The sequence below is a fragment of the Neoarius graeffei genome, chromosome 1 (assembly GCF_027579695.1).
Source record: "Neoarius graeffei isolate fNeoGra1 chromosome 1, fNeoGra1.pri, whole genome shotgun sequence".
Taxonomy (NCBI): Eukaryota; Metazoa; Chordata; class Actinopteri; order Siluriformes; family Ariidae; genus Neoarius; species Neoarius graeffei.
In genome coordinates, this window is record NC_083569.1 from 61,732,516 (window position 1) to 61,744,953 (window position 12,438).

Here is a 12,438-nt window from a genome sequence, read left to right on the forward strand (position 1 = left end):
TAGGCACGCTTGCTGAGCTGCGCTGAGCTGGACTCCGGTTAGCTGAAAGCCCGTGGAACGCTGCCTCTTGTTAATTAAACCTTATTTTGTTGGAAATCATCCCGTGTAGATACGACGGCATGTGAAATTGCCAGCTAGATAGAGTTTAATGTGACGAATGGGCTATAAATGGGGTGTTTTGAGGTTAGTCTGTTGCAAAACATTAAACTTTCGCTTAGACTGGATACTCTTCAAACAGTTCCCTTGCTCAAGTGAAAAATGATAGGCCTGTATGAAAAGCGCAATTAATGAAAGTAGCCTAATAAGCCCTAAATGAATAAAACAACCTCTGTTTTATTGTTGTTGCTTACACGTTAAGATTTTGAAATCTTCTCGGTCCAGTTCTATATCCAGGGAACGTTGTAATCCTTTTGGTTTATCCGTAATAAACGTGTCAGCCCCCAGGTCAGATAGGCTAATGTTACGTGGTTGGGAGGGTGTCAATTTTTTTTGTAACATTCTAAATCGAGTACGGAAAGGACGTTTATGAAAAACAAGACAAAAAAATACACTGAAAAACTCACTGTACACATCACTAGTGGCACACACGGACTGACCATTGGGAGTAGCGGGAGTTTTCCCGGTGGGCCGGCGGAGAAAAAAAAAAAAAACAGTCGCGCGCTGGCCTTTAATATGATAAGCAATGTTAACAGTTTCTTTAAGAAACTGTTAACATTGCTTATTACAGTTGTGCGCTGGCCTTTAATATGATAAGCAATGTTAACAGTTTCTTAAAGAAACTGTTAACATTGCTTATCATATTAAAGGCCAGTGCGCAACTGTTTTTTTTTTTTTTTTCTCCGCCGGCCCACACTGAACCACCGGCCCACCACTCCCGCTACTCCCAATGGCCAGTCCGTGTGTGACTAGTGGTGATGCTTCTATGTTCAGATTTCGGGAAAGCCATAACTCCGTTCTCATTGAGGCCCAGTTCCATCCCGTAAACAATCATTTTGGTTTATCAACTACCTGCGCTGGGCGGCACGGTGGTGTAGTGGTTAGCGCTGTCGCCTCACAGCAAGAAGGTCCTGGGTTCGAGCCCCGGGGCCGGCGAGGGCCTTTCTGTGTGGAGTTTGCATGTTCTCCCCGTGTCCGCGTGGGTTTCCTCCGGGTGCTCCGGTTTCCCCCACAGTCCAAAGACATGCAGGTTAGGTTAACTGGTGACTCTAAATTGACCGTAGGTGTGAATGTGAGTGTGAATGGTTGTCTGTGTCTATGTGTCAGCCCTGTGATGACCTGGCGACTTGTCCAGGGTGTACCCCGCCTTTCGCCCGTAGTCAGCTGGGATAGGCTCCAGCTTGCCTGCGACCCTGTAGAAGGATAAAGCGGCTAGAGATAATGAGATGAGATGAATGAACTACCTGCGCTCAAACGTGTCACAGGAGAGGCTCAATGGGCTGGCTATGCTCTCTATAGAGCGCGAACTTGCAAAGAAGCTGGACTTCAATGACCTTATTGACGACTTTGCCACAGCAAAAGTCCGGTGCATTGCATTTCGCACCTGAATAGTTGCAGACTAAGGAAATGTTCAAACTGTAAAATATGTTGAAATGTTGAAATAAAATAGTTGACTGTTATAATGGGCTTGGAATACCTGTTATTTAAGGGTTGGAGTGAATGGAGACTGTGAAAAGAGGGGTTGGGTGTGGGTGGTTGCTGTGTGGCGATGTGCGTGCGCGCGTGTGTGTGTGTGGGGGGGGGGGGGGGGGGGCACTCAGATTATTTGGGGGGGGGCCCACTCAGATTATTTTGTCCCGGGCCCAGCCAAAGCTGTCAACGGCCCTGTATATATATATATATATATATATATATATATATATATACACACACACACACACACACACACACACACACACATCCATCCATCCATTATCTGTAGCCGCTTATCCTGTACAGGGTCGCGGGCAAGCTGGAACCTCATCTCATCTCATTATCTCTAGCTGCTTTATCCTTCTACAGGGTCACAGGAAAGCTGGAACCTATCCCAGCTAACTACAGGCGAGAGGCAGGGTACACCCTGGACAAGTCACCAGATCATTGCAGGGCTGACACAAAGAGACAAACAACCATTCACACTCACATTCACACCTATGCTCAATTTAGAGCCACCAATTAGCCTAACCTGCATGTCTTTGGACTGTGGAGGAAACACACACACACACACACACACACACACACACACACACACACACTTATTTATTAATCTAAATCATGTCATGATTTAGATTAGCCTGTATGGGTTACAGGACACAACTAGAAGGCCACTCAGTAGCATGTGTACCTCCAACAAGCCACATATTCAGATTTGCATCAAAATGGCCCACCTTTCTTCATAATTTCATCAACATTCATTGAATACTTTTTGAGTTATGTTGGGAACAGATAAAAACATCCTGAATCCATATAGTGTACATATCTGGATTTGCATCAAAATCTAAACAATTGTTGCTTGGCCTATAACCCATCCTTCCTCAAAATCCATTCACTACTTTTGGAGTTACATTGGGAAAAGTCAAACAAACAGGGTCAAAAACATAACCTCCACCAACATTGTAGGTGGAGATAATTATTTACTATACACTTATCTGATAGAACTTTTTGAGAATGTTTTGAAAGTAAATCTTGAATAATGTGATACCACTGAAACAAAATTCATATTGGAGAGACAGCCAATGTCTATCACTACAAAATATGTGTCATTAGACACAGTACCCGTTAAAAGTTTGGACACACCTTCTAATTCAATGGTGTTTATTTTTATATAATTTAAAGATACTTCATGTCATAAATTAATGATGGATGTTGTTTCTCTTTACTTAGTTGAGCAGTTCTTGACATAATACGGATTACTACAGTTGTGGAATAGGACTATTTACTGTATATTACTGCTCTCCAGGCTGCTCTGAGTATGTTGTATGTCGCTCTGGATAAGAGCATCTGCTAAATGCCTGTAATGTAATGTAATGTAGTGTATTTTTATTATTTACTATTTACTTTTTGATCTCAAACACATTAAGGAGGCAAGAAATTGCACTAATTATCTTTCGACAAGACACATCTGTTAATTGAAAAGCATTCCAGGTAACTACCTCATGAAGCTGGTTAAGATAATGCCAATAGTGTACAAAGCGTCATCAAGGTAAACTTTTGGCTGATACTGTACATTTTGTTGCTAGTTTCCATTGTCATACTACTATTAGCATGCTAGCTAGTTTATATTGCTAGTTCCTATCATATCTGGGGATTCTCTGAGGTGGCAATAAAGAATTTTTCTTTTTTTTTTTGTTATCAGTGAAATGTGCGCTAAATTCCCATCAGTCATTTAAAAGGTCCTTTTATTTTATTTTTTCTTCATTATATTTTCATACTTTTAGTACATTTAAGTATATGTAAAAGAAACTGTATTTCAGCTTTTACCAGTGTGTCTTTGGTATCTTAAATAAGATATGTACATCAATACCTGTGATTCCCCCTTTAAACAGATCAAGTGTATATTGAAGTGAATACTCAGCCCTTCCTGCACTGCATGTGTACTCACTGGGGGGGGTGCAAATTACTAGTTTATTAAGAGTAATTTTGTGTCCAGTGAACCTTGGAGGCTTCAGAAGGCAACACACAGAGATAAGTGAGACTGTCAGATTGTATTATTGAAAAACACACAAGGCCTCTGTGGAAATTCCTCAACAACCAGAGCTGTTCAAAGAATCTTACTAGCTTGCCTTAAGAGGATTCTTGCAGCTTGCTGTGTCCAGCAGGTTCACACCACACTGAGCTGATATGACAGTTTAATATTGTGGATGCACTGTTAACTCTATGTTTCTGCTTTTGTTGAAATTACTAATGGTTAAGGAGGGACAAGCAAAGATCAAAGGTTTGTGACATGTCTATGTCTGAGGGGAGTGACTGAGTAATCGAGACTTTATTGGGTGTACGGTATGTACGTATTGTCTCATGGAGCTGATGGGAAGATGTCGATTAATGAACTTGAACTCCAGTGACCCGTCACCTTCACAGAGGAGACTGGAAAAACAGATAGGGTCAGGGATGTGCCAGTTGTGACCCTGCTGTTTGCACTCAGAGCAGTGAAAAGCAGAGCGTGGGTCACTGTGTCAGAGGTCAGGGTTTATCCAAGGGAAGAATAACACATGCATGCACACTATTGTGCTTTCACATTAACACTCTCTCTCTCTCTCTCTCTCTCTCACACAGAGAGAGAGAGAGAGAGAGAGAGAGAGAGAGATACTGCCACTAGTTCATATTTGAAAAAGAGTGAGTGAGTGAAAGGGAAAAAAGGAGCAAGGGCTCTTTTTGAGCTTCCATCTGGATACCAGATGGTGTTTGAGTCATTCCGGGGTTACTAGGGGCTAGAAGCAGTCTGTTAAGGAGGGAGAGAAGAAGAAGTGTACACATTACACGCAGATTCTCTATCTCTGTTTTCCTCTATCCTGTTCTCTCATTCTCATACATTCACACACAGATTCACAGACTGCTAGCGCACATGCTGAAAAAAAAGAAAAGAATGCTAGGCTCTCAGGGGAGACAGTCCCTGTGGAGAGCTAGATTGCTTGTAGTCAATGCTGACCTGGGGCTAAACCTGACACCTGACTCACTAAGTTGCTGCTGCAGAGTTCAGCCTTAGGGTGACACTCACCATGACTCTATAGCAGAGTGAGAGAGAGAGAGAGAGAGAGAGAGAGAGAGAGATGATAAAATAAGAGAAGACATGTGAGTCACAAAGAAAATGTTCCAGAAGATGTACTGAAAAGTATGTACTGTACAGTTTGACTTAGGTGAAAATGTATTTCATATGTGTGCACTGTATGCTATATTGTATTTGCCTGCGGCTTTGATTTCATGAGTTGTTGAATCAAATAAGCGTGCTGCTATAACCAGTGTCAGGTCATGAGAGAGGATACAATGCAAGCAGTTAAGAATGAAAGTTGTTGCTAAAAGTGCTGATATGTCTGTGGCCATATAGCTTTAGTTAATGTTTAAACATGTATCAGGTATGAAAAAGTTGTTTGGTTTTGTATTATTATTATTATTATTACTTTTTGTTGATTTCACCAAAAATCTGTCTCTCTTTGTTGAATTATATATTGCACTTTGGAAACAATTGATTTTCACGTGGGCGGCACGGTGGTGTAGTGGTTAGCGCTGTCGCCTCACAGCAAGAAGGTCTGGGTTCGAGTCCCGTGGCCGGCGAGGGCCTTTCTGTGCGGAGTTTGCATGTTCTCCCCGTGTCCGCGTGGGTTTCCTCCGGGTGCTCCAGTTTCACCCACAGTCCAAAGACATGCAGGTTAGGTTAACTGGTGACTCTAAATTGACCGTAGGTGTGAATGGTTGTCTGTGTCTATGTGTCAGCCCTGTGATGACCTGGCGACTTGTCCAGGGTGTACCCCGCCTTTCGCCCGTAGTCAGCTGGGATAGGCTCCAGCTTGCCTGCGACCCTGTAGAACAGGATAAAGCGGCTAGAGATAATGAGATGAGATGATTTTCATGTTTATTGTTAATGAGGAGTACGCCTGTATTTTGTTCCTTTGGACTGCTCATAAGACAGATGCTAGTTTGGGTGATTTAGTGCATCTCTGCATTGCACTGGATGACAAGAGGTACATTTCCCTTGGCACTCCCTCGTCACCTTTTATTTTAAATAATATAATACAAACAGTATGTTTATACATGGGCGGCACGGTGGTGTAGTGGTTAGTGCTGTCGCCTCACAGCAAGAAGGTCCGGGTTCAAGCCCCGTGGCCGGCGAGGGCCTTTCTGTGTGGAGTTTGCATGTTCTCCCCGTGTCCGCGTGGGTTTCCTCCGGGTGCTCCGGTTTCCCCCACAGTCCAAAGACATGCAGGTTAGGTTAACTGGCGACTCTAAATTGACCGTAGGTGTGAATGGTTGTCTGTGTCTATGTGTCAGCCCTGTGATGACCTGGCGACTTGTCCAGGGTGTACCCCGCCTTTCGCCCGTAGTCAGCTGGGATAGGCTCCAGCTTGCCTGCGACCCTGTAGAAGGATAAAGCGGCTAGAGATAATGAGATGAGATGTTTATACATGTAGAGAAAGGAGAAAAGCCAGGGGGTTCAGTAATATGTTTTAATGTTATAATGGGGGATTATTTTTAAAATGTTAAAATACTGTGCTGGTATGGCAACAACAAGGGTGCCAGCTACATGCACATGCGCACGCGCACACATTCTTTGGCTTTGTCAGAAAATTGCACTAGTCCAACCATTAAATATTAAATTTATTCAAAATGCTATTTTACTTTAACTCAGCATGCACCAGGCCTTGAAAAATATAACAATGTTTCATTCATTCAGCTTTAGTAACTGCTTCTTATTTTTTTTGCGGTCCAAATCCTGTGCTCTGATTGGCTGGCGAGCGGGTCCGTATCCTACGGTACGGACCCCAGTTACAGGGGCCCGGTTACGGACCTCTGGCGACTCGCTCGTTCACAACAACAACAAACATAGTAGCAATTTTTGTCAACATTTATCTTTTTTTATAAGATTTATTTATAAGATTATCAAAAATCTTATAAATTTTTGCCAGCATTTCTCAGGGGGATAGCATTAATTTTACAGCATGGATAGTGATAATGACAGTGTTCACAGCGAAAGCGAGTTTTACTACCCTGAGGAAGAAGAAATAAAAGAAAACATTTCGGGAGAAAGCTAAAAACCTCTAACTGCTGCTAACGCCGAGCAAAAACATGGCTGAATCCTGAATGACTCAGTTTTGTATAAATAGGGGATGACATAGGCGGCAAAATGTAGTTGTTTTCCTGCCATGGAAGTGCACTTGTATACCGAGGAGGAAGCCATTTGCATTACAGCCGTGAATGAGGATTCAAAATGGCGGCTCGCCTCAGCTCGGTTTTCCCTTTCGGGGGCTCTCGATTTCTGTTAGAATTTGGTAGAGAAAAAAATAAATATATTATTTACCAGCTTAAGGTCAGTCTATATGGTGAAATACCGTGACCTCGGCCTTGAATACTGAGCTTGAACCAGAGGGCCTCGGTCAGTACTTTCAAGACCTCGGTCACGGTATTTCACCATACAGACCTCCCAGCTGGTAAATAACATATATATCTTAGTCAGGTTTGGGCAGGGGCGGAGCTAAGGGGTGGCTGGGGGGGCCGTGGCCACCCCAGGGCACGCCTTGGCCCCGCCCTGGCCACCCCAGGGCCAGACAATAAAATTTACAAAACCAATATGTCCCACGAAATGTTAGTTCCGCCAGCTGGATTTTTGTTCCACCTATTTGGTTTCTGTGGGGATGCATATTACCGTAGCACATAAACATTTCGCGCGTTCAAGCAGCAGGTGGTATCAGATAGTCACGCTCTAGTCCGACAACACAACAACCTACGAACTATGTGAACGTGCAATTAATTTGGGATGTAAGTTATTCATCTCTTATACTCTCTTCAAGTTTTCTCACTTTGTAGACATACAGTTACAATTCTGTCCTCAGACAATTCAGAGTTTCCAGAAATCTCCTGAGTTTCCAGAAATCTCCACTTTGCCTGGGGTTTTCGAAAGTATCCGTTTTCAGTGACTGAAACCTTTGTTTACATGTAAATGCAACCTTATAAATAAATATGTGTCTTTATAGATATCTGGCTACAGTGGGATTTGTGCTGTGTGCACACATAGATAGATACTAGATATATAGAAAGCAAAACGTCGGTGGTTTTCGATTGTAAGACTCAAAAGAGAAAATTACGTCGGCAAGTTAGCTGTCTGTGAATCACTTTGCTCACTCTAACCGCAGAATACAACTTTTAAAGTTAATGTTTGTCTGTTACATGAAAATATAGAGATGTTGTGTGTTACTGGTGGGAGTACACATTGATTAATAATTGTCACACTCATACATACACAACACTCATGTATTCTCTCAACACACACTCTCCCCCTACCCCTCTCATACACCACATTTCTATGTTTACATGTAACACACTCAGTCATACACAACACTTATGCACTCTCTTAACGCACTGTCTATCTCACTCTCACACACTCTCACACACACACGCGCACAATTTGTGCACTACATTTCTATATTTACATGTAACATTCATACACTCTCAACACAGACACACAACTCATGCACTAAATTTTTATATTTAAATGTAACACTCATGCACTGTCTTAACTCTCTCTCTCTCTCTCACTCATATATGAACACATACTTCAATCTCTTAACACACATTATGTCTTTCCCTCACTCACTATAAGATACAACTCATGCACTGTCAACACACACCCTCTCTTACACACACACACCACTCATGCATGATGCACTACATTTCTATATTTACATGTAACACACTCACTGGTATACACACCACTCATGCACTCTGAACACACACACCACTCATGCACTCTGAACACACACTCACCCACACACCACCCATGCACTACATTTCTATATTCACATATAACACACACAACACTCATGCACTCTTCTCACACACACACACACACACACACACACACACACACACACACACACACACAATTCGTATACTACAGCTCATCTATATCTACATGCAGTGCACATACTTTCCCCCTCTCTCTCTCACACACACCACTCATGCACTACACCTCACCTATGTCATGTGTTACATCAGTGTAACACTTTCACTCACTCACACACGCACACACACACACAAAAACACATTTTGTAACTCAACACATTTAGTTTGTACAGTACTTACAATGGACAATATCACAACATGTTGTAAGTGTTTACATACACAGCAAATTCCTCAGTGTTGAATTAACACTTTTAGAGTTAATTTGTGTCCAATTGGACCTATATAAACACAGTAGGGTGTTAAATCAACACTCTGGGTGTTAATTCAACACTGGGGATTTTGCTGTGTATGTTGTATGTATGAGTTAAGTATACAAGTTTTTTTCCTTTTCCTGAGCAAAGCACTCTTTATTCAAGCCGGACTAATATCCTTACTACTTCCCAGGTGCCTGGGACAGGTGATCTTTTAGTTTTTACTCTTGCATTTTAGTAGTGATCGTTAAAATCCTGATGCTTAACTAGAGTAAACAAGTTGGATGGTTTCTTTGTTTTGCAGATGCTTTATGTTACATAAATAAATTAATACATTAATTTCTGGGCGGCACGGTGGTGTAGTGGTTAGCGCTGTCGCCTCACAGTAAGAAGGTCCGGGTTCGAGCCCCGGGGCCGGCGAGGGCCTTTCTGTGTGGAGTTTGCATGTTCTCCCCGTGTCCGCGTGGGTTTCCTCCGGGTGCTCCGGTTTCCCCCACAGTCCAAAGACATGCAGGTTAGGTTAACTGGTGACTCTAAATTGACCGTAGGTGTGAATGTGAGTGTGAATGGTTGTCTGTGTCTATGTGTCAGCCCTGTGATGACCTGGCGACTTGTCCAGGGTGTACCCCGCCTTTCGCCCGTAGTCAGCTGGGATAGGCTCCAGCTTGCCTGCGACCCTGTAGAAGGATAAAGTGGCTAGAGATAATGAGATGAGATGTTGTATGTATGAGTTAAGTATACAAGTTTTTTTCCTTTTCCTGAGCAAAGCACTCTTTATTCAAGCCGGACTAATATCCTTACTACTTCCCAGGTGCCTGGGACAGGTGATCTTTTAGTTTTTACTCTTGCATTTTAGTAGTGATCATTAAAATCCTGATGCTTAACTAGAGTAAACAAGTTGGATGGTTTCTTTGTTTTGCAGATGCTTTATGTTACATAAATAAATTAATACATTAATTTCTGGGCGGCACGGTGGTGTAGTGGTTAGCGTTGTCGCTTCACAGCAAGAAGGTCCTGGGTTTGAGCCCCATGGCCGGCGAGGGCCTTTCTGTGTGGAGTTTGCATGTCCTCCCCGTGTCCGCGTGGGTTTCCTCCGGGTGCTCCGGTTTCCCCCACAGTCCAAAGACATGCAGGTTAGGTTAACTGGTGACTCTAAATTGAGCGTAGGTGTGAATGTGAGTGTGAATGGTTGTCTGTGTCTATGTGTCAGCCCTGTGATGACCTGGCAACTTGTCCAGGGTGTACCCCGCCTTTCACCCGTAGTCAGCTGGGATAGGCTCCAGCTTGCCTGTGACCCTGTAGAAGGATAAAGCGGCTAGAGATAATGAGATGAGATGAGATGAGATGAGATGAGATGAGATGAGATGAGATGAGATGAGATTAATTTCTGACCTCTTGGCTCACATGGGTTTTGTTCATGAGTTAGGCACCAGATATGCCACCAGATACATCAGAATACAGGAAATCAAATCTAGCTAATTCAAAATTTCCTGGGGGAGGACCCCCGGAACCCCCCCCCCCCCCTTTATTTAGTCACAGTATGGCCACCCCTTGTATATCCTTGGCCCCCCTTTGGCCACCCCATGTAAAAAATCCTGGCTACGCCACTGGGTTTGGGGGTGGCATGGTGCAGTCATTAGCATTATCACCTCACAACAAGAAGGTTCTGGGTTCGACTTGATTGGGGCCTTTCTGTGTGGAGTTTGGATGTTTTCCTCATGTCTACGGGGGTTTCCTCCCACAGTCCAAAGACATGCAGGTTAGGTCAACTGGGCTACTCTAAATTGTTTGTCTGTGTGTTAGCCCTGCATACACCCCCAGGGTGTACCCCGCCTCTCACCTGAAGTCAACTGGGATTGGCTCCAGCTTCCCCCACAACCCTGTAGAATAAGCAGTATTGCTGGGTTTCAGTCACGTGACTTTTCTTTGCGGTTTTACCGGAAGTGAAATAGCTGGTGGTCTAAACGGCAGCCATAGTGCAAACAACTAGCGATAACTTATCAGAGTATGCTCATAATCTATAAGCCACTGCTTGCTTTAGATATATTCAGAAGATTGCTATGTGCAATGGAATCGACCCCTACAGTCTGGGAAAGAAGGATTTGTCATACGATCTTGAAAACTACCCTTCAGTCGAGTTCCCCGACATCTCGAACTATCTGGTGTTGCAGACATCCTTCTACACTGAAAAACAGATGAAAGCATGGAAGAGTATGGAGGCTTACAATTTTTTTGTATGTGGCTGGGTAAAGGACCTCGGTATCAAGTCGCTGCCGAATGAATCCTGTATTGTTTTTGCCTGTGTAAGTATGGTTTTTTTAAAGCTTTTCGTTCATGTCTTTACAATGAAGCGCTGCAAGCTGAAGTGTAAAGAAACAACAGTTGGCTTGATTCTCACTTGTGTTGGCTCTTATCTCACAGCTAAATCATTCACAAAGATCATCAGAAGCCCCTTTAAAGACCTGGATCTTAGTTGAACAAGACGGAGAAGTGATCACGGCGCACTGCAACTGTATGGTTGGGTAAGAATTTTGTCGCGACCTTCATGGATATGGATTTTGTGAGGAGTAAACAGAGAAACAGCTGAGGACTTTAGCGCTTCATGACTAAAAAAAGTACCATAAAATAACGACACATAGCAAGAAAAGTACTTGGAAAACACTATGAACATAGCTGAGAGGGATAGATAAACCTTTCACTAAGTGATCACTGCAAACTTGAGCATGCTTCGACTCGGCTCCCTTCAGTTTCAGTGAGAGGTTCAAAAGCCACCTTTCTCGACAACTTTTTGTGAAATCCTGTGTTCATTCACCCTTTTTTATTAGTTCATAGGGAACCTTGAAGAAACTTTTATCAGTTTCATGGTTTGATTGATTCAAACAACCTAAAACAGCACAAGTGTAAGGCATTTTTCATGCGAGCAATGCACCTTCTCTGTACAAATGCTTTGTCAACTGAGCTTTGGTAGACCACCAGCTAAAGTTTTGAATAATTAATGAGGCAGATGTGACGTCACGTGAAACCCAGCAATCAATACTAGATGGATAGTTAGGGTCACAGTGGATCTCTATCTGTGGGAATACACAAATGCTCATGAAGTTTAATGTTTACATCTGTTTTGTCTTTATTATTTTCTATAAGCATTGTTTAGACTAAAAGCACACACACACACACACACACACCATACATGTCAAGTTATACAGTTTCCCCGTATTTTGTACGGGAAAATGCAATTTTTTGTCTAATACAGCGTACACTGATTTTCATACGGGAAAATTACGTTTTGTATCAGAGATTTTTTCCGTTACTCTGAGAAAATTTTCTTAGCATCCACCATTTATTTTTTCAAACACGCATGCACAATGAAACTGAACTATTTTTGATTTATGTGGTTTTATAGTTGCACATGGTTTCCTCGGTCATTTAAGTACATTAGTTCGGACTGCCCAGACTTCTGTGACGGCTGCAGAAGTTATGTTCCGCCAATTTCTCGTGGAACACAACATCCCCCTGACTGTGGCAGACCATTTTTCGCAGCTAGCAAAAAAAAAAAAAGTTTCCCGATTCAAAGAATGCACAGGTAAGCATTTGTGGGGGTTTT